The 24,792-nt window shown below is 39.2% G+C and overlaps 1 protein-coding gene across 1 annotated transcript in view; it reads left to right on the forward strand.

The window, feature by feature from the left end:
* IGF1R (insulin like growth factor 1 receptor) overlaps positions 1-24,792 on the forward strand; it is a 191,933-nt gene that overhangs the window by 31,772 nt on the left and 135,369 nt on the right. The window lies entirely within an intron of this gene.

Here is a 24,792-nt window from a genome sequence, read left to right on the forward strand (position 1 = left end):
TACTTAGCCGTGGAAAAGATGTAAAGTAAGTGTAGAACCAAAACCATTATAGCAAAGCTGGAATGAGTTTTATCTCACTTGAGGACTTCTACAGGAGGGGGCTGTCAAGTGCTATTTCTTTCTCCTTGCTGAAGTGACATTACATGTGTGCCAGAGTCATTGCTGTACTCAAGCTGCTAACTGGACTTACTTTGACTTTGTTCTTTGCCTCCCTTAGCATGCACCTTCAGAAATTCCTGTAATGGTCAATTGTGTATGTAGGAAAATTTTTTTTTTTAGTGCAATCAGTTCTTACAGTAGTCTCTAGTGTCAAAGAGTCAATGGACATCTTGACTTTTGGTGAAATTATCCTTGCCCATTTTGTTCTTCTCTGGTGTGATGGGTTTTACGTCTTTCTGATAGCAAGTATTAGCAAAAACAAAACCTGATCTCTTCTCACTTTTTAAAAATAGCGTAAACAAATACATAAGTTTACTCAAATAACATGATGACATGGCAGGCTTTTTGAGTTCATCCTGTAACTTTACGAAAGCTGAGCCCTGCAGTAGGGCTTAATTACAAGCAGTCGTCACTGGGAAGAACAGTTCCTAAATTCCATTTGCAGTGTTGACCAAAGCTGCTGTAATGATAGGAAACACCACAGCGAGAGAAGACAGGAACAGGGCTATGTTCAGGTTACCTTCATTTGGGGATACTGTTTTTTCTAAAGTGGCTCATCAGTTGCTTGTGAAGCCCTCAAGTTCAATTAGAACTGAAATTAAAGTACCTTGTAGGGCAGTTTAGTCAACACATGCCAAAAATATCTCTTCCAAAGGCATTTGTAGGGCTGTGCTTTTATCAGTATTTCTTGGGAGAAGCAGTTTGTCTTTAAACAAAGAAAAGAAAACCCCTCAGCCTGTTAGTGGGAGACTTTGTGATTTATCCAAGGTGAGGGAAGTAAGCTGCATTGCTTTCTTACTGTGTGTTGCTGTTAGTCTTTAGGGTTCTGCAGGCCAAATTTAAGTCTTCATTAGAAGAGTGTAACTGTTGTCTACAGAGGGGTGACCTAAGTGATTCCTGTGCAACCTCATTGCCTTTAGTGGTTTGAATGGATGTAACTAGGGTGTATTTAATGAGATATAACAATTTACGTGCTTTCTGTTCTGTGTTCTGGCAGTTTACAGTAGACAGAAGTGAGGTGCAGGAAAAGCTGATTGACTTCTGAAATAATTCAGCTCCCAAATGCACATGAGATCTGTTTAAGATGAGGTCATAGTTTTACTGTGAGGGCAGCACTTTTAAGGCAGGGGTGTAGATAAAGTTTTTCTTTGCCTATATGTTTTCATTTTCCTTTCATGAGAGATTGTGAAGAAGAAAGCAAATACTGGAAAAGAGCCTTGAAAGGCTTGTTAAGAGCATTACGCTGTAGAAGACCAACGTAAGTTTAGGGTATCTTGATGCATAGTGTATAAAGAAATGGTCAAGTTGTAGTTAGAGAGTGAGAAAGTTAGACTTATTTAACCTATTTGTCGTGATAAATCAGTGACTTTGGGGAAGAAGACTTAAAATTTGCCAGCCATTCATCTAAAAAAAAACCAAAACAAAACCAAAACAAAAAACCCAAACACAACAACAAAAAATCCAACCCAAAGTACTCCCATTCTGAAGAAAAACAAGGGAGGTATAAATGTGCAGTTGTTCAAAAAGAAGCTTTTTGTCTCTCCTGCTAGATTACTTGGGTGCTTTGGCAATGAACTCCTGATCTGGAGAGGACTCTTGCAGTACAAAATTACACAAGACATGAAAAAAAATAGAAGCAAAGACTTTTAAGTTACTGAGTGTTTCAATCTGCATTTTCCTACCAGTAGAGATATAAGACCTATGTTATTTTCCAGGGAATATTTTTCTAGTGTAGTATCTAATTTAACCCTGACATTCTCCTTGTGCGTCACAGTAATGTTAAACCGAAAACGCTGTCTATCACTCAGTGTTCCTTTATGCCTTTTTATTTTTCTTCACCCTGGATCTGTGGAGGAGTGTGTATTAAATCTCCTTTGTCCTTGTTTAGGTTTTATGCGGAAAGATCTGAAGTTGGTGGGTAAATGTTGTGTGGGAACACTTAGTACTTTAAGTAGCCTGGCTTCTGTTTAGTTTTGCCGTTGAGTGGAAGTTGGTTTTGTCCTTCTTTTTCTTGCTCACAAACAAAGGAAGAACCCCATGCTTCCTTCAGTATAACTTGTGCAGGAACAATGTTGAGGGTGGAGGCGGGAGAGAGGGAAGGATATGCTGTGTTTGACTTACAATAATCCATTGACGTTTCTATAGTAAAACAAGCTACAAAGAAGCTGTAACTTTAAAATCGGTCTTATTTTTTAAGGTTCAGCGTAGAGCGTCAGCAGCTTCTCTGCCAGTTTTGCTGCCCTGGTTTCTGTGTAGTATACATTCCTTTACCTTCGGGTGCCCCAAGGCAGCAGTGTTACTAGTTTGCTCGCTTTGGAGCTGTGGCTGTGTTGGGTTTGGCATGCTATCACCTCTCTGACTTGCACCTACTTTTCTTCTGGTGTATCACATGCCTGCTGTACTTCACTTGGGTTGCAGGTCCACATAGAAGAGTCCCTCAAGATGAAAGGAGAGCACTGAAGTTGTTTGCATCAGTGGTTGTGCTTTGGGGCAGAGGTAGAGATGGAAAAGATAAAAACTGAGTGTCCAGACATACAAATAAGATTATGGCCTCTTTGGTGCTTGGTGGGGTTTTTTGTTGTTTTCTGGCAGTTGTGACTGCTGGAAACGTTTATGGAAGCTGCCTGCATCTTGTATCAGCAGTTGATGTGAGAACCAGAAAATCTGTTCCTGCTGTGTACCCCCTGAAAGACTAGTCTCTGGTGTCATGCTTGCTTTGCCTGTCCACTGGTCTACTGCAAAGAAAATTTGTGGTGTTTTCTATATTCCTTTTGATGATGACTAAGTTTTGAGGTCTGCTACCTTAGTCACTAGGCCTTTGTAAGCCTGCAGAAACCAAGTGTAAATTACAACCTTGAAAGCCTGCCTGGAAGTTTAGGTTCCCTTGTCTACCATAACCTTTGTGTTATTTTTTGAACAAGTCCAGCTAACATGTCCTGAGATACTTTTCTGTTTGCTGGGACCGTAAGAAATAAACTAGGCAAACTGTATGTGAGAAAGTAATAGCAAAACTAGCAGTGATCTGTTTATAAGATCTATGCTGTAGGGGTGTTTTTTTTCTTTCTAACTTCATCTTAATTATTTGTCCACTCTCCATCTACCCTCAGTTAATTTGGAGGTGCTCTTTGTCAAGTATTAGTTGAGACCCCTCCTTTGCTACTCTGATAAAAGACAGACTTGGGAGGACAGACTGTTAATACCCACTATGAAGAGTTAACAGCTTCAACTGCAGGTTCTGTGTGAGGACAAGAGCACAGTCTGAAAGCCTGGGTCCTGCCTTTGTGAGAGAGCAAATTATGGGGATGAAATAGCCATGCTTCCCATAAGAGCAGTGAAGGTGAGTATCTGAAGTGCATGAGGGACCTTTAAGATTCATTTTGCCATTGACATAAAAAAAAGCAGGTTTAAATTGGCATTGTAGAGAGAACATAGATTAGGGCTGTGAGTCGCAAGCACTTGTTTCAAAAGAGGTTGATTTAATATTAAAAACAATAGCTCATGTAGACTGGGCTCCACAATACAACAGAAGAAAACTTTCACCTTCCGAATGTGTGAAACTGAGGACCATGGAAGAGGCATGTGAGGATTTGGAGGCTGATAAAGAAGCAGATGGCAGCTAAGCACAAAATGTTTTTAATGAAAATGTATCCTTATTCCTTTTTGAATTGGTTTGACAGTGGCCTGAAGAGTTACGGTGTATGTGAGGAATGAAGAACAGGAGGGAGAGAATGACAGTGAGTGGGAAGAGTGGTCCATATGTACCTTCTACTAAAATGTTTAAACATATGGGGACAGTAACATGATGTATTCTCACAAATATTCGGAATCTGCTCCTGTTTGTTTACACAAAGCTCAAAAGATAATGCAGTCGAATGGTGTCATTTGACATAGCTTCATTGACTTGTGCAGTACTTACCAGTGTACGCCATCTGGGAATCTGCTCCCCGTTGATTCAGCAGAGTAGTGGTGAAAACAATGTGCTGGCATTTTTTTTCCCCCTTCTCCCCTGATTTTCCCCTCTCTTGAGGAGTATTCACTATATTCCTCTGTCCTTTAGAAATACTGAACATGCATGATCTATGTAGACATAGAGAGGAAGAAGCTGGGAGCCAGAAGTGCTGAATCAAATTACACTTACTTTGCTTAAATTACATCTGTGTGTTTTTTTCTGTTTGCTGCTTCATTTAAGATTTTTTGTGTTTTTTCTTAAACCCTGAAATATAGTAGAAATTGTGTATGTCATCAGATGGATAACATGCTTTAAAAGTCCTACTCTTTCAGCAAGCAAATTTGATCTTGTATAATGTTAAGTGAAGCTAGTCTGTGTAATGCTAGTTCTACCTCTGTTGGTTTAAAAAACCCCTATCCTATAAACTGGAACATATTTTGAAATGGACAGGTTGTCCATTTTGTTGGTATGCGCTCTCCAGCAAATAAACATCTTCTGAAAGGAATAAACAGAAGGGTAGACAAAAAAAAAAAAAAAAAAAAAAGGCACAGTTGGTGTCACTGAATTAGAAAAATCTGGAGCATGTTAAAAAAAATTTTGTGTTTTCGTTCTGAATGAAGTTTTTTCCTGACTTTTGCTCCCCTCCTGAGAAGCCTGCTTCTCAGCCAGAGGTTTCCCAGAATTTTTATTATGGCTGTGAGAGCGTATTTAATTAGTAAGTTGGAATGTCCGCAGAGCAGATCAGGCCAATCTGCAGTTAATTACTGTAGCAGTGGTTTATATTCTGAGAAAACGGCTAAAATTAAACAAATGTATACTTGCCATTTTTCTTTGTTCTGTTGCGAAATGCCGTAACCTGGGAGGAATATCTTGAATCTCACAGCCTGTGCTAGTCACCAAAACCTAAGTGCTAATGTTGAATACTCCTCTTGGCTTCCTACTTTCTTTTGGCACGAAGATTTGTAGTGTTTTTGAGAGGACTTCAAATTTTAGAGTTTTGTTTTCCAGTATTGAAAGACTTGATGCAAGAAACTAAGTTTGTCAGTGACACTTGCCATGGGCTTAAAAAAAAAAAAAAAATTAAAAAAACCCCTTTAAAATATTCAGACCTTTTCCTCACTTTTTGGAATAAAGAATAAAAAAGTTAGAAGGATTTTGGAAAACACCTTGTGTCTTTTCTACTAGCATGTACACACACACACTTTCCTCCTGACAAAACGTCGTATTTTACACTTGCTTCGACTTCTTTTATCTCTGTCACTCCAGAGGTGTGTTTATGTTCACCCTGTGGTTTGTAGCCATATTCTAGTGACCATCCATGCTACTGGAGAAATTTATTTCGTCTGGTATTGTTTCTGATAATGGGGAGGGGTAATCCATGTGTTGCGGAATGATGTGGTAAATGTTGTTGTGATTTCAGTGGAAGTACAGTACCTTGTTAAGTGATAGGTTGGTTAAATGTATGTGCCCATTTATTATGAGTAATACAAACTCTATTTTACATAAAGACCATTCTGATTTAAGAAAAATTCTGAAGTTAACCCCACAACAAACTTGCTCAAACTAGGAAGTGGTGGCAGAGTTTTTTGTGCATATGTAAATGTGTCTTATAATTGCAATTAAACAAGAGCATGCTGTGATTGGAGTCTGGCTGGATGGAAAGCTCTTCCCGATCCACACTTTGCCTGACTTTCCTAGCTTCAGATTTTTGCTTCATGAGACCTTGAAATCTCAAGTAATCTTCATTGCTACTACAGTATGGATTTACTTCAATTGTCTCATGCCAAACAAGTGCTTCACTGTCAGAAAAACAACTATAAAAATATAATTGGAGATCACTCATAGGAAAGAGTCATTCCCTGGTTTTATGGATTGCCTGTATGTTACTTCCTCAGTTCAGTTTCTCTGATGTTCTGTGGTAAAGGGTAGGGAAGAAAAATAATGCCAGTCCTTCTTACAAGAAGATACAAGCATTACTAGATCGTCACACATACAGTGTGCGATCTTTTAATGTGTAGTGCTTGAAAAGAAGTCCTGGTCTAACCTCTCATTATATGGAGACTCATGGGAGAAGGAATGGACTTTGTACCCAAGGGGCCTGAGGCTGTGGAACAGAGTGGGGTAGGAAGCTGATGTCTACCATCACATTCAATGAGGGTTTCTAAGATGTTGCTTATTTATTTCAAACTCTTTTTTTTTTAAAAAAAAAAAACAACTTCAAAACCTCATTAACATTCTGAAGTTACTTTCAAAGGTATGTTAGAGTTGTTAGTGATGTTTAAGAAATTTGATGATCTGGCACTATCTAGGATTGGAAACAGAATGCTTTTGGTTTTACTTGCAACACTTCTGTTCTTCGAAACTTGCTTTCATCCTAGAGGAGACTGAGGGTGATGCATTTAGAGAATTATTTTTTGTTTTCCCTTCCTGTGCAGCAGTACCATGGTAAATCTATGAAATTTAATATGCATCTAAACTTGAGCCAAATCTTTGATTAACCTGCTTAACATGGGCTTCCAGGCCCCATTGATACATATTAGACAAATGTTTGTTAATAGAATAGACAGTTGTATTGGATAGTTAATTACATGTAACGTAAGACTTAAATTTTATGATGAATTTGCAAAACAACTGGGAGCTGGGAATAGCTAGCAGTGTTACAGGGAAAATGTCAGGGAAATGTCAAGTGTAAAACCAGAAGAAAGCTGTGTTTTTGCTGTGTTCTTGCAAATGTCGCAGGGACAAGGCAAACTCAGCCTGGCTTAGCATTTTCCGTAGTTCTCTGTCTGTGGCTCTTATCCACGCAAGGAGTCTGGCTTGTAGTGGGTTGCTAGCCTTCTTGGGGATTTCTGTTTTGACAGTTAACACTTGTATGGATGTCTAATGACTGGTGAACTTGAGCCAAAGTCTTTTTATCTTGGTGGGGGCCCTGAAAAGATCTGTCCTCCACCCAGCTGTCCATTTTCAGGGGATATATAGAAATACAACTTTTGTGATGGCTGATCTGCAGTTGAATTTGGCTGAAATATGCTGAAGGAGGTTTGGATGCGAGTAAACCCACTGAACTTGCCAGCCTACTTTTCATAAGAAGTAAAGGTAAAACTTAGGTTCAACACTGGTTATAGGAATCATGCCCTCTAAAACTATTGAATAGTAGGTGCCATTTTCCTTTTTCTCCTTCCCCAAAACATGAATGTAGGAACGAATTGTCCTTGAACATTTGCATAAATTGTTTTCATGTGGCAAACAAGTTTCTCAGTGTTAAACAGTGATGAAACAGCCTTTGTTTAGCCTTCCGTCCCACTAATAGTGTGATTTCCTTCTCAAGTCTGTTTATGGCTCTGAAAATTAACTTAAAATAAAAAAATGTTCAGATAATAGTATGTTAATACAGATTGTTGAATTGCCTTTTTCTGCTGAGGTGAACTCAGCCTGGTTCAGTTGTCAACTGTCTCTTCCTCCCCCTCTCCAGCAAGGTTTTCAGGGTTTGGAATGGAATGTGCATGTGCTATCCGCCGAGTGCTAAAAATGATTTAGCAAATAATTTGCCCACCATAAAATGGTAAGGGTCTGAGGTGCCCATAATATGGGCTTTTAAAGCTAGAAACTCTTTGCTATTCTCTAAATTTATTTTTTTGGTTTGTTTACTGTTTCTTGCTGGGCAAAGTGAACTTGTAGTTACCTGCCTAAAGCATAGTTCTCTATGCCCTGGCTAATTATTAAGTGTGTTTGTATAGCCCTTGACAGTGTAGGCGAGAATGAATTCAGCACATGACTTGAGGATCCACCTTGGAAAGGCTGGCTGGTGTCTTTTGGAATTTGGTTGTTGATTTGCATGTTCAGAGGGATGCGAGAGGCAACTCAAAGTTCTTGTTGTTGCTAGTTAAAGTTCAGTTTGCGCTCTTAGGTGGATCAAACTTCTAGTTTGTACATAAGTGCGACCTTCCTGATGTGTTTTTTTTCCCTGTTGTAACATATTTGGTTTATAGGCGCTTAACTGTTCCCTTCTTAATAAACAGTGCTCTATAGCTGTTGAGACTCATCTCCTCTCGGCATACTCATCATCCCTCCATTAATGGCTTCTCTAACTTTTTACTAGCGTAACTCAATTGAGGGGTCTGTTTCTCCTATTTTGTTTTTTTCCGGTTGATGTGTGAGGGATATATATGGATGAGTATTGGTTATAGTTTTGGGAAATGATGCCATTTAGGAAGCATGTTTGAAGTGTTGAGCGCGCAGAGAAAGTCTTTTATATCAATGCAGGCCTTGGGAGGAGGAGATGTTTTTCTATGTATAGAAACTTCCCGTATAGAATGGCAAGAGAAGGTTGCAGGGGGATTGCCTGTCTCTTTAAGTGGGTTTATAATTGGCTAGGAATTTTTGTCAGCTTAGTCACTGCAGCATTCAGCGGATGAGGGAAAAAAAACCACAGGCCCCAACCGTTACGGGCCGTGGATAGGCTCTGTCATCCCAAAGGAATGCATGTGAACAAAACACTTTGTGCGGTGCAACCGTTGGCCTAAACAGTATTGCATTCTTAAAGCAGGCTCTGAGTCACATGGAGCAGATGGATTGTTTCACTAAAATGGAAGTTATGTATCACTGAGCACTCAGATCGAGCTTTTAAGTGTGGTTCAAATAGGTCACGATATGCGAGTGTGATGAAGGGCTGGAAAGGTAAAAAAAAAAAAATAAAAATCAGCTCTTTGTTCTGTGACTGAAATAATTTCTGTGGCCTTGAAAAGGTAGGAAGGTCTTTTGCTTTGTTAATTACTGGGCTGGCACACAGGTCTAAAGATTTCAGACAAGCATGGTCCTAATTCTGAGGCACTTTGTGTTCATCTGGGAAGCTTCGTGCTACCCAAACTAATTAAAGAAACCCCTGTTTTGTGGGGGGTTGGAAAGAAAAACCCCAAACCAAATGCCAACCTATTGGCATTTCTCACAATGAACCTAGCTGCTCAGCTCTTCTTCCTCCACCCTGCCCAGCCTTTCGCCCCCAAATTTATCTTCAAGCTGTTCTCTCTAGTCCACACAGTATATCGATTAGCTAGAGAGTGGCTCTGTCTCTGTGGGTGGCGTTACCCTTTCTTTGGCTTTATCTCTTCCCTTTAAGGGATTTGAAAGGATCTGATAGGAACGTTGCCAGCCTCCAGCCTTCAAAGCGTGCAGAGGAGGAGCTGTGACTTCTGGCTAAACAAATTCAGAGCTGTCAAAGTGATTTTTTTTTTTTTTTTTCAGTTTTTTAATTATTTTTTTCCCCCCTCCTGTTTTGTGGGGAATCCTCTTTAAAGAGTGGTCTAGGATTTAACAGAAAACCCGTTCTCCAGTTGGTCGATATTGACAACTGCTGTCATTTGGCAGACTGCTGCTGTTCGAAGTGGAGCAAGTTTGGAGGTCTTAATCCGGTTATCACTAAGGCAGGTGTTTCAGAATTAGTGCCTCCCCGTGTAGTATTAATTGAATCTTAAATCATTACAACACAAAGGGGAAACATTGACTAAATTCCCTTCCATCTCTGGAGCTTTCCTCATGAAGGCAGCACATGAATAGGAACTCTCTCTTAGAGAAGATGCTTTACTTTCTAAGTGCTTGATGAAGGCTGTTTGGCAGAATCAGAATTGACTGGTCCACGTGAAACACTACATGCAGAACCAAAATTGCAGTGAGTCACTGTCTGCTCTGTCTTTTGTGATCTGAGAGTCTGGGATAAAATACTGCAGTGGGTGTTACAGATAAAACCCAGTATGCAAATCCTTAATTCGGAGATGAAGCGTTCTTCCTTTTCTACTCACTGCAGTTGTTTGTCTGTGTGCACCCATTTCTCTTCTCTAGCAGAGCAATTAAAATAGTCAGTAATACCTTGCTCCAGAAAATGAGGAGAGTGGTGACAGGGAAAACAAATACCTCTTCCAGCAAACCACATGTAGAGTTTCTTAAATTCAAAGGCTGGTTTAGGATCAAGTTGGTTACGGGAGCATATAACTAATCAGAATGTATCTTAGAAGTGGAAGAATTCATATTCTTCATATGCAAAGATGATATTTTTTTCTACCTTTAGGAAGTTTCTTGGTATGGTTAGAATTGTCTGCACATGGCAGATGATCTTTTTAGGAGAAAAGTGTGATATAGGTAAGAGAGAGTCCAAGGGGGCATTTTTGGAGTGGGGAGTGCAGTGGAAGTCTTTTTGTATGGCAGTGCCTGATGAAAGTGTGGGCCACTGAAATCTGTGGTGATTGCAGGTCCCAGTGTTTAGCTTCTTGTGACCTGAGAACTGGGCTGCCTGCTCTAGTAGGAACATTTTGCTCTGTGAACTGGTGTTGCTGTACGTGGCACTGTTTTAATCATACTCAGATCCGTGTGCTGTACCTGTGATGTGCTGTTAGGACTCTGGATACAGTGTCTATATGCTTCTTGTTTGGATAAATTCAACATCATGCATGTTATCACCTGAAAACTTCAAGCTGTGAAGCTTCTTGCTTTTCTTGTCTACTTATTAAATATTTATTAAAATGGTAGTCAGCCTGCGATGAGGAAGAGACATTATTGAACAACACGGGGCTTACCAGTCACCGTAAATGGTACAGAGCTCTGTGTGGATCCTCCAAGGGATGTACTTTGTTTACATTAAGCATGCTTAATAAACAATATCTGTAATAAGGTTACTTCAAGGAAATTGTATAGCAAGAAGTAAAAACACTTGCTTTTCTTTATCTGCCAAGTGGACTGCATGATCTGACCTGTGTGCAAGGGTGCTGTCTGGACAAAGAATGTTGTGAGCAAGTGGACAGCTATTTTGCAATGTCATCCTACTCATTCTTCTAGTATCCAGGAGACATTGGAGTTGATGCAGATAACTGTGCCATGCCTGGTTAAAAGGCATTTTAATGCATTAAAGTGCCTTAAAAGAGGAGTTAAAAAAAACCCCAACCCTAAAATGATGACATCTCCACCTCCAGATCTTACTAGTAAAGGCTGAAGAAAAAGGAGAGTTTCCTCCTAGGTTGTGATCCCTCCCAGCAACAGCAGCAAGCGTGGCAGTAACTTGCTTAGATTCTCACAAGCCGTGCTCCTGTCTTAAAACCTCCTGCCTTTTCTGTCCTCTTCTTCCAGTACATGTACGGGAAACTGGGAGCATTCCCTTTGCCTGCCTGGTCCTTATCTCTGTTTTCTGCAGCAGCACAGAAATGATGTGCCTGTCTCTTTCATTCTGATGCTGCTTGGTAAACTAATGAGCAGAGGCACTGCAGCTGCCAGGAGGAATTCCTTTCCAGCAGTTCTGCGAGAAAAGTCAGCAGGATTAAGGCCTGGTTAAAACTTGATGTTTCAGCAGATCTGCTATGCAAACCATTTGGGTGAGGGAGAGAGCAACCAGAGTGGCAACCAACTTTGCTTGAGGCAGAAAAGAACTGTGGGAACAAGGAGGAGACTGTCTTGTTCTCTATAAACCATAGTGCTGCTTAGAGCATTTTGGTGTGCTTGACTCTGTGTATGTGTGTGTATATACATATATGTACTTTGCTGCAACAGCACCCCAAGTTACCGTCTGTCCTGGCTTAGAGGAAATAATTATTTCAAAAGCCTTTCTTACTAGCGCTTTGAGTTGCTCTCATGTTTTGTTGTTTGGATGTGCCTGCTCGTGCCAGATCATGCACTGGATCTCACTGTTCTGGAGCACCTACTTAGTTTTATCTATCTAGGCAGGGAGCATTGGGGCACCTCCCAGGTATTTAAAAATAGAAATAAACATCTCATGCTTGCTCTTCCTTCCTTGATTAAGTTTATAGGGTTTGTGTTGGGCTTGTTTTGGTTTGTGTGGGTGAGTGGGTGTGTCTTGAGGATGAAAAAGTAATTGCAGGAGAGCTGGAGTCAAAGGAATACATTTCTACGTGAGTTTGGAAACTGTGGGGTCTTTGGTCATTTTACTTTCTGGAGTCAGTTTACGTGAAGTTTCTGCTTTCTACTCTTTTTAGATTTTTATTTTTTTATTTTACTTTTTAAAAATGGTTCCCAGCGGCTTCTAGTGAAATGCAGCTGCTGTGGGAGGTAATCTCTTGGGTAGCTTGGGCCATTGCCATGAAGCATTTGAAGTATCTGGAGAGAGATACGCAGAGGAGCAGGTACAGAAGGTAGATCTTGTCATAGTACTGTTGGAAAGACAGTCTGCAAATAATGGCTTTCTAGGATGTGATAATGGAAGAAGTGTAGTGATTGCAGGAACCAATAGTGGAAGTCTACAGATGTGGTTATAGTAATGTGTTCTTGAATAAAATTAGCAGCTGTTGAACCATTTTTTTACTTATTATTGTTGAGAGCTTTGTTGTGCTAGTAATTTTTTCCATTCTTGTAAAGCAGGTATGGTTTCACCTACCTGTATGCTGCTGTAATGAACACTTACTGTTGTATGTAATATGTGGAAAACAAGATTAGAGAAATAATAAAAACACAGTGTTTGTGTTGCTGCAAATGTGGAAGCTAATGGGACACCCAGAGGCAAGTGATGAACCAGTTAAACAGGGATCAGGCACTCTGGTTTAGCAAGCCATTCCATTCTGAACGCAAGTGATGGATACAAGTTAGACCGTGGTTGCAAACTTGTTTGTCTGACTTTGCCTCAGTGCTTCCTGAGCCAAGCTCCCTTATTACATGAGGGATTTGCTTCTCAAAATGACTTCCAGATAAATCGTTATCTATACTTGAGTGACTCTTGTATCTGTAGCAGTCCTGTTTCCAGGTGAGGAGAGTATTCCTGAGGGTCTGTTCTACATGTATTTCCTTCAGAAGACCTCTATTGAAATGCTTTACTCTCTTTTCTCACTACTTACTATATAGAACTAGGAAAGAAAATAGTGATTGTAGAGAAGAATATTCTGGCCCAGATAGTCTGCTTTGTACCATGCATTATAGAGAGCTGTTTGATTTGTCTTCAGCACTGTTTTGTGAATTTGAGCTGTAGATAGCCTCCAGAGTAGAGTAAAAGTTCAAAATCTTTCTTTATATAGGTTTGTGTAACTTTTAAATGATACATCACTCTGACAAACTTGTTGCTTCCTCTCAAAACAAAGGAAATGCAGATCTACAGTTAGCTGATGTGAAAGGCCTTTGCAGATATTGATAAAACATGAAGAGTGCAAGCGATCTTCAGAAAGATTGCCTCTGTGGACCACTGCCTAAATGAAATGACAGAGAAGCAGTCTTTCATATTATTATGCACAAGCCTTTTCTTACATCACTTTCTGCAGCTATTTTGGGCTCTACTTTGGGTGGACAAAGTATTTGGTACCTTGAGTCACAATGATGCATGTATCAGCAGCTTCAGGTGAAGCGTAGACCGAGGTGAGTTTGTAGAGGTCTGTCATCAAGTGAACTTTCATGACAGAAGCATCTTCTGCTCCTGTCATGTTCTTACTCTGGACATTCTGCTAAAAGCAGTTTACAAACCAGGACTTCTAAATTAATGCTAAGTATTTATCTGTGAATGCATCATGTTGCATCTTGCTCCTTTTGAGGACAATATTGATAAAAGGCATCTTCAAATCTTCAAGAAAGATTTTCATATATATCAATTTTCTATCATTTACAGAATTGTGCTACAGGCATGCCACTGATTCCTTGTCTCATTTCCTACTCTGTGTGTCATCAGTGTTGTTTTTTTTATATGAAGCAGTGGAGTCATACTGTAACATAGTATTTGAGTTCTTGTTTTAACAATTTACATGTGTTATGAGCATTTCCTGAGAGAGAGGCTCAGATCTTTCTGGATCTGGTATTGGGGAGAAAAAAAAAAAAAAAAAAAAAAGAGATGGGGAAATTTTGTGTGGTTGGTTGTGTTTTTTTTTTGTGTGTGTGTTTGTTTTTTGTTTTTTTTTTTTTTCCCCCCCTCCAGTGAGATACCCTTATTGATGGATTTTTATTTGTCTTAAGAACTGTGTTCTGGTCCACAGCTCTCTGGGCAGTGTGACAGCTCAAATGCAAGGTGCCTGAAACCAGTAGTTCTGTCTGAAAATCTAGGCCAGAGGATTTTGCCAAGTGTAAACATTGTCTCCTGGTATGAAAAACAACCATACAATTTTAGTTCATTAATGTAATTTACTTGAAGGCAGACAATGCACTTGACACGGATGTTTATACCCAGGCTTTTATGCCATTCATATATCTGATTGATTTTTAAATTGGTTAGTTTAGAGCAGGCCAACCAAAAGTGGCTTTAATCTATAGTAGTAATTCCTAGACTGTCCAATTACACTGGATTCATTTATTTAAGCAAGCACCTTTAAAACTAATCTTCCAGTTACCTTCAATAGGAGTTTCACTGGTCCCTTCCATTGCTTTTTTTCCTTTTTGTAGAGCCTTAGATTATTGCAGTTATTTCTGCAGATAACGGGGAAAAAACCCACCCCAGCTTAACTGTGTAATTGGGTCCCATTCAACTCTTGTTGGATCCCGCTGGTGGGTATACACTGTGGTTTCACTGTTTCACGGTAGAAGCTCCAAAACCAGCATCTGGATCTTGATGATCTGCCCTGGAAGCAGAGAGATGGGAAGGATGCTGCACTCATGTCCTTGTGTGGAGCAGTCTCATCGAAAATGCTGCTGCTCTGTTGAGAAGTGTACCTTTCCAGAGTTGCTCCCCCTCGAGCAGCCAGGATAATTAAGTTTTGGGGGGAAAACCATCACTGGCAGTGTAGTTAGTAGATCAGCTGGTGTAAGAGACCGGACATCTTTCCCTCTCTCCACCTGCCTTTCCTTTCACCTCCCACGTTTACCTGGTTAGAGTCAGAACAGCACCTGAGCTGAGTCTGTCTTGTGCTGCCTTTCGCAAATAAATACACGATGAAAACGGAGCATTGTTGCAGGCTGTCTCCCTATGTGTAAACTCCCCTTTAATTTTGTGGGCTTGAGAGCAATTTCACCCTGTGCGTAGGTCCCGTGGCTGTAATTGGGTTTATGGAATCTCCCCAGTCCTGTGCATTCCCCAGGGTTTGTTGTTGTCAGACCTCATTTTACCCCCCACGCCCTTCATCCTCTTTTGTTAATCCATGAGTTTTGGGAATGTCTGAATAGTGTTTATTGCTTTTATTGTTTGGGTGGGAAAATGGCCATGGAGCTTTGATTGTTTTACGGCAGGAGAAAGGCCTTGTAGAACCCCAGGCACTTTCTTTTTTTTAACCCCAACAAGGAGTGCAGAAAAGTAACCAGTAATTTAATTCTAAGTGAAGAATCTCTTGCTGGTTATAGCCTAGGGACATGTTTTATGTGAGTCCAAAAATCAACCAGAAAATAAATTTAATTACTTTCTAATATGTCTTGTTAAAGCATGGATCAGTCTGTACTGCAAATGACTTTTTTGGAGGTACTAGTGAGAGACAACGTAGACTTCAGTTTTGATGGTAGATTAAATGTTGGATGTCAGCGCTTTCTCTGATAACAATGTTGTTGAGAACCGCACTGGCACAACAGATTGCCCTGCATGCCTGTAGCCTGTAAGCTAACACAGGACTTCAGCTTGTTTTGTCATGCCTTGTTTGGAAATTTTTGATTTGGGAAGGGGAACATAATGCTGCCTGCTTTTAAGTATCAAAACCAAAAGTGCGGAAAGCTGGAGCGGCTAATTTTGAAGCTTGTAAAAGAAGCCTTATGTATTTTTATTAAAAGAATAACTTAATTTTATCTTGTTATATCTTTCAAAAGCTCAATCATTAGATCATTGGTATCATTAAAATATCAACAGCCTTAAATGATGAATGTCTAGTCTTGCCTTGCCATATATTTTTTATTTGGTTGGTTTTTATTTGTTGCTTCTTTGGAAAGATACCTTTCTGCAAGATGAAGCCCTTTCTCCCAGCACACTTCATGTGTATTAAATCTATTCATTTTTAAAAGATGCTGAGCAATGCTCCTTGTGCCTTATATTATTGCATTTTTCCTTGTGGGTAAAGAGAAAAAAATATTTAATAATTTACTCTTTTCCTAACAGTTTAAAAATAACTGTTTGTAGGCACTTTGTGCTAATTTATATGCTAAACACTGTTGATAATGACTTGAAACATATCAACTTGTTTGATATTTAATGTTTTCTGTATACAGAAATTTACATAGCTATGAATTTAAAATTGTAATGACTATCCCTGGTAAGAGAAGTAAGGTAATTACTATTGTTCTCTACATAAAATACTTCAGATAATCCCCAAACGGATTTTTTTGGTTCCCTTTTCCAATATTTAAAACTCTTTAATTGTGTCACAATATTTAGATTAATCTGAACTTGTGTATCTGAATTTTGAAGGTCTTTGTTTGATACATTGTATTTGTGTCTGCTCTGTGTTATGTTTCTGTGTATGGGCAGCTATTTAATATGGTCTTGCACTTCAAGATGTTAGACTAGGTTCCGTTTATATCTCTGTCCTATGCTTGCTTTATGGGAAAGTCACTTCAGTTGAATTATCCCATCTGTCCAATAAGGAGGGTAACCTTATTTAATGTGAGTACCAGTTAATGTTTGTGAGTGGTTACAAGTACCTTTTAAATACAGCATAAAGAATGGATGAGCATCTTGCTTGGAAATTTTGTTGTTAAAAGCATTTTTGTTACTATATAACCCTATTTTCTTATACTGCACTGGACCAGTGATGTGCAGGACTGTATTACTGTCATGCAGCTTGCTGCTTCTGGAAAGCACGTCTGTTTGGGTCGGTATGCTCGAGGTTTGGGTTTTTTTTTTGATGCACATGTAAAAGCACATTAAGCAAAAGAGACTTACATTCATCACTTGAATATAATAAAGATCTAACAGGACAGCTTACAGGTTTTTCTAACAGAATGCTTCTTAAAGAGTTGAGGTATTGCAGAGGAAGGAAATATACACCAGAAGGAATACCTGCTTCTCTGTTATTTTTTAACTCCCTGTTTTCTTTCGTGTATCTATTCATATACCTAAGGCAAGAATAGAACACATAAAGTTTTTTGGAGTGAGGGAACAAAAGTAGTCTCTTTAGATAATATTCTGATTACCTTGATCTTTATCATATTAATTCATATTGCTCTGTCACTACCGGTGGAGAAGTAGCTAATGTGAACTAACTATATTTGCACTGGAAACCTTGATTAGTTTTAATTTTTTATTTTTTTTTTTTTAATGCATCTCAGCAAGAGAGGCTAATGTTATGTGTTAGCAACTTGAATGAAATGCTGTATGAATCAAACAGTAGCTATTCTAAAGGGTTGAAAGTAAGTGAAGCATCTTATTTTATAATTAATGATCCACCTCTGTTAGGAAGTGATCTGTTTTATGTAGTACTATCTGCATTAAAAACGAGAGAAATTTCAGATGCTTTTTCTCATCTTCAAGCCCAGTCTAGTTAGGCATAGAAAGTATGTAAGCAATGTGAATCTAGAATAGAATGGCCAAGGTGAATGGGAAGGTGAAATCAATTATCTGCTAAAATGTTGGTGCAGGTATGTCTTTGGGAACATGAACTGCTGTTCTGCTACTTGCTAAGAAGCCTGCAATGTGTATGCATCCTGACACTGCTTTCTTCCTCATTGTGAGGGGGAATAGGCATTTAAAAAATAACACCTGCTGTGACTGCCCAAAAAACCCCACAAATGAACCTTCCTTTTTCTTGAATTTGTAGTTGAAATGTCTCTGTTCTTTGAGTTTTGTTAACAGTGGTATAAAAGCTTTCATTTTATAATTTTAAAATTTGTTTCATTTTAAAGCAGCAAAACAATGCTGATTTTTTTTTTTTCCTTAATAGTTAACTAGTCACCTGTTATCTAGGAGCATCCTTTTGTAGCCTTCTAGGAGCATGACTATTCTTTGGGGTGTGGAGTAGGGAAAGGTTTTCATGTAATAAAATAAGTCTTAGGCAAGCAAAAAAATTATTGATAGAGGATTTTATTTATTTTAAATGGAACAGTTTCCCTTGGGAATAACTGGTTTGTGGGTAGCAAATACAGAAATTTGAAGGTTGTAGTGGAAGAATGTTGGAAAGACAGAAGTGTGTGCACGTTTCTGAAAGTGAACGTTACCAAAGTTCTTCCTGTAGGATCCTTTCTCAGAAAATACGGTATGGCTTGAAAAGGTAAAGGTCAAGTCAACTACAGTGAGTGAGGCTTAGATCTGTGCATCAGGGAAGATATCCTGATTCTGAGTACCATTTGGCTGTGGGATAATACTGTTGGAGAGACATGAAGAAATTTGTGCTCATGTATGGGAAAAATGAGATACAGAATACTTAAGTGACTTGATCAGATTCACGTGCCCGAGAGTAATAGTGGAAGGAGAATCACATGCTGCTTGTCTGGTAATCCAGCTAGAAGGTTGTGCTTTGCCAGCTCAGTAGCAATGACAAGGACTTGGCCCTCTCTGAGAGTTCCCTCCATGAATTTGCTATACCTATGTATTTTTTAATTAAAACACACACACACCCCCACACACCCACCCCTTTTCTGTGTGTCTGTTATATGTGTAACTACAGTCTAGAAACTAACATGATAAGGCGGCATGGATTTGTTTTTCTTCCTCCTTTTATTTACCTGTTAGAATTGAGGATTTATTGAAGTGTGAGTGGATAGTGAGCATTTAATTTGTTGAAACTAGAAGAAAGATGCAGTAAACTTTAATTCTAAAGAAGCTTAAGCCTTTCAAATAAATCCTCCAGGGAGTCATCTCAGTGTAGTGCATTGACTGAGAGAGATTGACTTGGTCAGGTTACGTTTGTAGAAACAAACATATTTTCCAAGACCCTAGTTATAATTCATAATGCTTTGTTTATAAAGGCTCTTTTCCCTGTGAGTTGGCTGGAGTGCTGTAAGTGGTCTCTTTGCTCTGTTTGGATTCCTCGTAGCTGGGTTTGTACGACTGGAAAGCACATCGCTTTTGTGTGGCTCATAATCCACTGTCTGAGCGTCATCCTTTAGTTTACTCACAAAGAAAGCCTACATTTGCTATGCAGCAGATGAGTTCAGCCGGCAAAATTTTTATCAATGCAATGAAAGTGAATCCAAACAAGTAGAGAAACAATGGGCTCTTTTTGCAGCTCATAGGTGGCAAACAGTTCTCTGTTTTGCTGTGGCTTGCAGATGAGGCATTGGGATTGCTGTTCTTGCCTCGTAGCTTGGTATTTTCATCTTGTCCAACACACATGGATTAACCTCTTTGGTCTAGGATGGCTGCTCTGCCAAAGTCTAGTATTGAACTGTGACCTGCAAAAGTTTACTTAGTAATCTTCCCTGTCCCTGTTTTGCATGGAAGATTCTCCTGGAAATGCCTAAGGGAAAAAAGAGGGGTTGGAGGTGGCTGCTTGTTGAAAGCAGTTAAATTTTTAGTAAAACTGGGCCAATTTGAGAACTATTGGCACAGTTCTGTGAATTTATTCATTTAGTTTGGCTTGTTTCGCTTTTTGGATGTGACTTATATGAAGGGAAAACTCCGGATAGTGAGGAAGAAACTATTTTACTATTTTAGTTGCTCCTCCTTCCTCTAAATTGAGTAGGGTAGCGTTACCATTTCTATGCACCAGCAATGTGAAGGTTGCAGACTTCTTCAGGCAACACTTGCAGAACTGTATGCAAGACTACTAAATTTCCCTCATTTTCCTGCCAAAAATAGTAAACCTTTAAAAAGATGCAAAGCATTTCAGAGCTTGTGAGTACCAGTGTGCTGAGCTACAAGTTTTTTTCGTTTTAAGAGTACTGTTTTAGACGCACTGTGGGCATATTTGTGTTCTTGTACTGCAGGCATGCTGCTACCTTGGGCTGCTGCCTTGTCAGATCTTCTAAGTAAAGGAGGGTCAGGCCTCTAAAGTCCTGGAAGGGAGAAGTTCAGAGAAAGCTTAAAATTTGGAAGAACTTGACTGAATGAGATTGGTATTCTATTTTTAATTACTGATGCTTCAACTTAGTACTGGGGGCATTGTACTTCAAATGGCATCTTTTTGACTGAGTGTTCAGTGGATATCTTCATTGCTTGAATCAGCATTTATCGAAGGTACTTTTTCTCTAGAATTATAGGAGCTAAGTGTAAATAGTTCAGAGTATGCAACTATTCGATGGTTTTCTTGCTTTTTCAATTTAATACTGTCGTTCTGGCTTCGTAGACTTAACTGTGATGTACTATTAAATCACCTTCAGAGCAGCTACTGTGTTGCTCCCAAGAAGTGAAAACAGTGATACTCTTTGCAAAGCATGTTGGGATGTTTTGAAATGAAAAGCACTTAATATACATTATTTAGAAGAATCTTTTCATTAAGTATTTGAGCGCTGTTTTACATGATGATATTCTGAGACAAGAATTTAGGACCAGAATGGTAGTTTTGTGTTTTTAAAAAAATAAAAAGTAGTAGTATTATCCACATCACATAAACCCCAACAATTTAATGTTGGAGAGTGCTTTTATGTGAACATCATGTTAAAATTCTGCAGGAGATAACCTTTGCAATATTACTTAATCTGGAACTCTGAAATGCTTGAAGTTCTATCTGTAAAGTTTTATTTAAAAAGTCATTTCAAAAGGTGCAAGTAAAAAGAAAAAAGGCAGCCATGCTCATATGCATTTAAGCAGAAGATGTGTTAAGTATTTGGATTTCAGATTTGCACGAAAACAATACATTCTTTCAAACAATTAAATGTTTTACAAATTAGTCATACTTAATCTGGTAATTTTTTTAAGCAATGATAAAAGCTTTTATTAAGAGGCTCTTGTTGCTTCAGTGTTAATCCACATTAGTTTTTGTGATTCATCTAGCCATAGTTGCCTTTAACGTTTCTTGAACTTTGAAATGCACAAATAAATTTCATCCTTGTAGTTGGGAGCAATTTTATTTAAAAAACAACCGCCATTGTTTTTTCAACTTTGCCACACCCACCACAAGATAAATTCCTTAATTTTGTGCTGGGTTGCAGCGTAATCACAGGGAAGTGTGCTCCAGCAGCTGCGTGCATTCAGTTGCTGTTTGTGACCACACCTACGTAAGTCAGTGTTGAATGTGAATTTTTGGGATTGTGTTGGAAGTAACAAAACTTCATTTGGGCATTATCTTTATTTATAACCAATGCTGCAATAGCAAAAGCTGCAAACCTCTCTTTTTAACCATCAGTGCAGTGAGATTAGAAACATTAAGGCATAGCACTTAGAGTCTGTAAGAGGAAAGACGTGTAGTGTTATGTCTCTGAAAAATCGTGACCTAATCTTACTTATAAGTATGAAATGAAGGAAAACATACTTTCCTTATATGTGCTCCATCAGCACCTGCAAAAAGATATTTCCTTCCTTTAAAACAAAACAATCTCAACCAAAAAGGGTGTTTGGTGGCTCTCAGTGTAGATTTAGGGTCTTATTGACATATTTCTCTGCAAGTATGTTTGAAATGGCAGTGAAAATGTTTTAGGCCTGTGACGACTAAAGTTTAGTATGAAAATGAAGGCCATACTTGCATCATCACCTCTTCATTGAAGCTGCTGTTCCTCCCTATAGCTGGGTAGGAGGACGTGAGCTGACTGTTCCCAGCGTGGGGCTGGGATGAGTTTCGCATCTGTTACGCTGAGTTTGGGTGACATACTGAAAATCCTCTAGCTGTTACCACTGTGAAGAAAACCTTCAAAAGAAAAGAGACAGTGAGGAAACTAAAACCTGCAGAGATTGATATGTGAGTGGGTTTTTTGTTTGGGTTCTTTTTGTATTTTTCTGTTTGTTTTTTTCCCCCTCTTTTGGGTCCCAATTTGAATTCTAGGGATCTTCTTTTAAACGGAGCCACAGTTGTTAATGATCATGCAAGAAGAGTGAATGTTCAGAGGGGCATAGGGTGGTAGAACATCTGATGTCTCTCTAGTAGGATCTAGGAATATAAGAATTTTATGAAGGTTACTGCAGTGGCAGTGAATTTCATAAGTACTAAAGGAAGTTATCTTGAAGATGCCAGTCATCAATCCCAAGTGCAACTGTACAGAAGTAGCTATGCTTTTTTCATTTTTTTAATTTTCTTTCTCAGTATCATGGCTGGCTTAAAGGTTTCCTTGCCCTGTACCAACCTCTGTGCTGGTACAATTGATCGTGGGCTCAAGCAGTGACTGGGAGCAGAGAGCTTCATCTGGGTTAAAAATAACTTGGTCCCCAAAAATAAGCTGTATTTTTAACCTGGATCAAGTTTCCTGATCCAGAACACTGTGCAATCCTGCAAACGCTTGTAGTGAAACAAGTGTGAAGGCGCTGCAGAGGTCCTTGGGTGCAGCTGAGGCAGTTTAAGCCAGGGTTTATGTTATACCCCAGGTGCACTAGGCTTGGCAAGCAGATACGGAAACATTTTCTGCTGTTGCACAAGCCTGAAGTGGAAGGATGCACTTTGTGGGTGTTTGGGGCCTTTTTGAGTGCGAAGTATTCTGTTAGCATGTTTTACATTGTCATTTAACCAATAAGGTGTATTTTTCAGCGATAATAATTGTAAAAGATAACATCTCTTTTAATACTGAAGTATTTTGGTGAAATGACTTGAAGAGCATTTAGTGTGCAAAGGGAGAGAGAAATGGTAACATCCAGAGGCTTGTGAAGTGTAGTTCTACATGTTGTGCTCTCCTCCGGTATTTGGTGGGTCTGTGCTGAAAAGGTAGGATGGTTTTCAAGGCCTATCAAGTGGGAACAGAATACCATACCTTTTAGAGATGTCGAAGGGCTGCCAGTGATCTGTACGTCACTCAGTGGAGACCTTTGGTGTAAGTGCGTGTCATCCACTTGATCGGATGTGCCGATTCATAAGTTGTCTGTCTATTGTCTCCTGTCACCCAACCGATGTGGCCTCTTCTTCACGTCTTCCACTCCCTAGGAAAATATGCATTGAGCCATCCTCTAGCCTCAGCAACGTTACAGAAAGAACTTGGGTCGGTTGGACTTGCTTTTAGCAGGAAAAATTTGAATCTTTCTGAAGCAAAAATGTTTCATTTATGATTCTAGAAAATAGAAAAGTCCTATTTACCTTACACTTGGGAAAAAAACCCAACATGCTAAGGAGTGAGCTGCATCCCGCCTTTCATGTGTAAATTCTACCAGAGGGCTCAGTCTTCTCCTGAATGTGGATCTTAATTTCAGGATACTCTAGTAAAGTTTAAACCAGTATCCTGTTTCAGGGTGTGGGGAGGAGGGTAGAGGTGCACGCCATGGGCCTGTAGGAATTTGCTCTCATGGTCTTGAAGATGCATCTGGTTGAGACAGCTGAGTCTGGGTCAGTCTTCTGCCCTCTTAAGATTTTGCTTCTGCCTGAATGTTGGGATGAAGGGCTGAATGTTAAGAAGTTAGGATCATCTCACAATTTAGCCATCAGCATCTTAGAAACAATGGGTCTGTTTATGGTGTAGGGTTGGGTTGAGGGGGAGAGAATTGGTATATGGTGGGGAGGTCCTGTTTTGGTTGGGTTTTGAAGACACATGATTTTAAAATGTTAGAAATGGAAAGTGGAGTGAAACCATTTTCCTTTTTTTTTTCTTTTTTTTCCCCTTGCACTTCACAGAACTCTTCTAGCATGGTAATTGTTAGGGATCTAGCAGTGGGGTGTCTTCGTTCCTAATATGGCAGATACTACATCTGCTTCTCGTGTGTTATCAGACGTGGTTTTAGTTCTGGGTTGTAGTCTGTAAAGCTCTACAGAACTGGCCCTGGTTGTTTTAGAGGCTGTTTCAGCCTGTGGTCTGGAATAATACAGTAATCGGGGACTGCAAGTGGACAGGGCTTAAAGTGATACTATCTGGGGGTGAAGGGGAGCTTTCTTGGCAGCACTTAGCCTGGAACTCTGTTTTGCATGATATGAGCCTGAGCCTGAATTTTACTGTTTTTAGGATGAAACATGAGAAGGTCAGTTTTACAGAAGGTTTATCTGTGGTGCTAACTAGTAGAGTGTTCCAAGTGAGGGGACTTTCTAAAGACTTTTTCTATGCCAATACCTGAATGTAAATACGATTCTTCAGGGCTTTAGTTTTTTTTCATTATTACCATGTTTTCCTGTCTGATTTTTTTTTTTTTTTAATCTTGTTAAGAAATATGTCTATCTTACTTTGCTATAGTTAAAAATGATCTGTTTTCTTGGCTGTGTCATCAGCATAAGTTAATCACTTGTAAGAAATGCTGGCTGTCTACTAGCTTGGTAGATGCATATGATTTTTCAGAGGTATCCTGATTTCACACTCCCTTATATTTTTTTAGGTAAGCATAAATAAATTACAGTTCCTGAAAATTCTCATGTATAAAAATCCAAACTGTTTGTGGATGTCTGCTACTGAAAGAAAATCTGTGTTGAATATTAGATGCTAAAATGTTGAACAAAAAACTTCAGAGTGGCAACAGTGGAGGAAGTGGGGAGAATAATGTTTGTTTGAAGATCAGTGCACCCTGGGGAAGAAATTTATTATTACAGTATGAGAGTAAATAAAATCCTCCTTTGGTGTAGTTTTGTATGTGTCTTTATAATTAGCTGGTTCACTGGGGGCTAGTTTCTGCTGGAGCTTGACCTGTATGGGTTTACAATAAGGGTGAACAAGAAATTTTTTTGTATTTTAAGCAGGTGTTTTTGCTTTCTTTATGACTGATATCTGTAGCAGTAACAAAGGAGAGAATTCCTTCCTAATCATTCTGTTCACAGTATGTGGGAATTATCTTGGACTTAGTGTTTCATTTACAAACTGTTTAAATTCTGGTGGGG

The sequence above is a fragment of the Athene cunicularia genome, assembly GCF_003259725.1.
Source record: "Athene cunicularia isolate RWA chromosome 10 unlocalized genomic scaffold, athCun1 chr10_part1, whole genome shotgun sequence".
In the NCBI taxonomy this organism is placed as follows: Eukaryota; Metazoa; Chordata; class Aves; order Strigiformes; family Strigidae; genus Athene; species Athene cunicularia.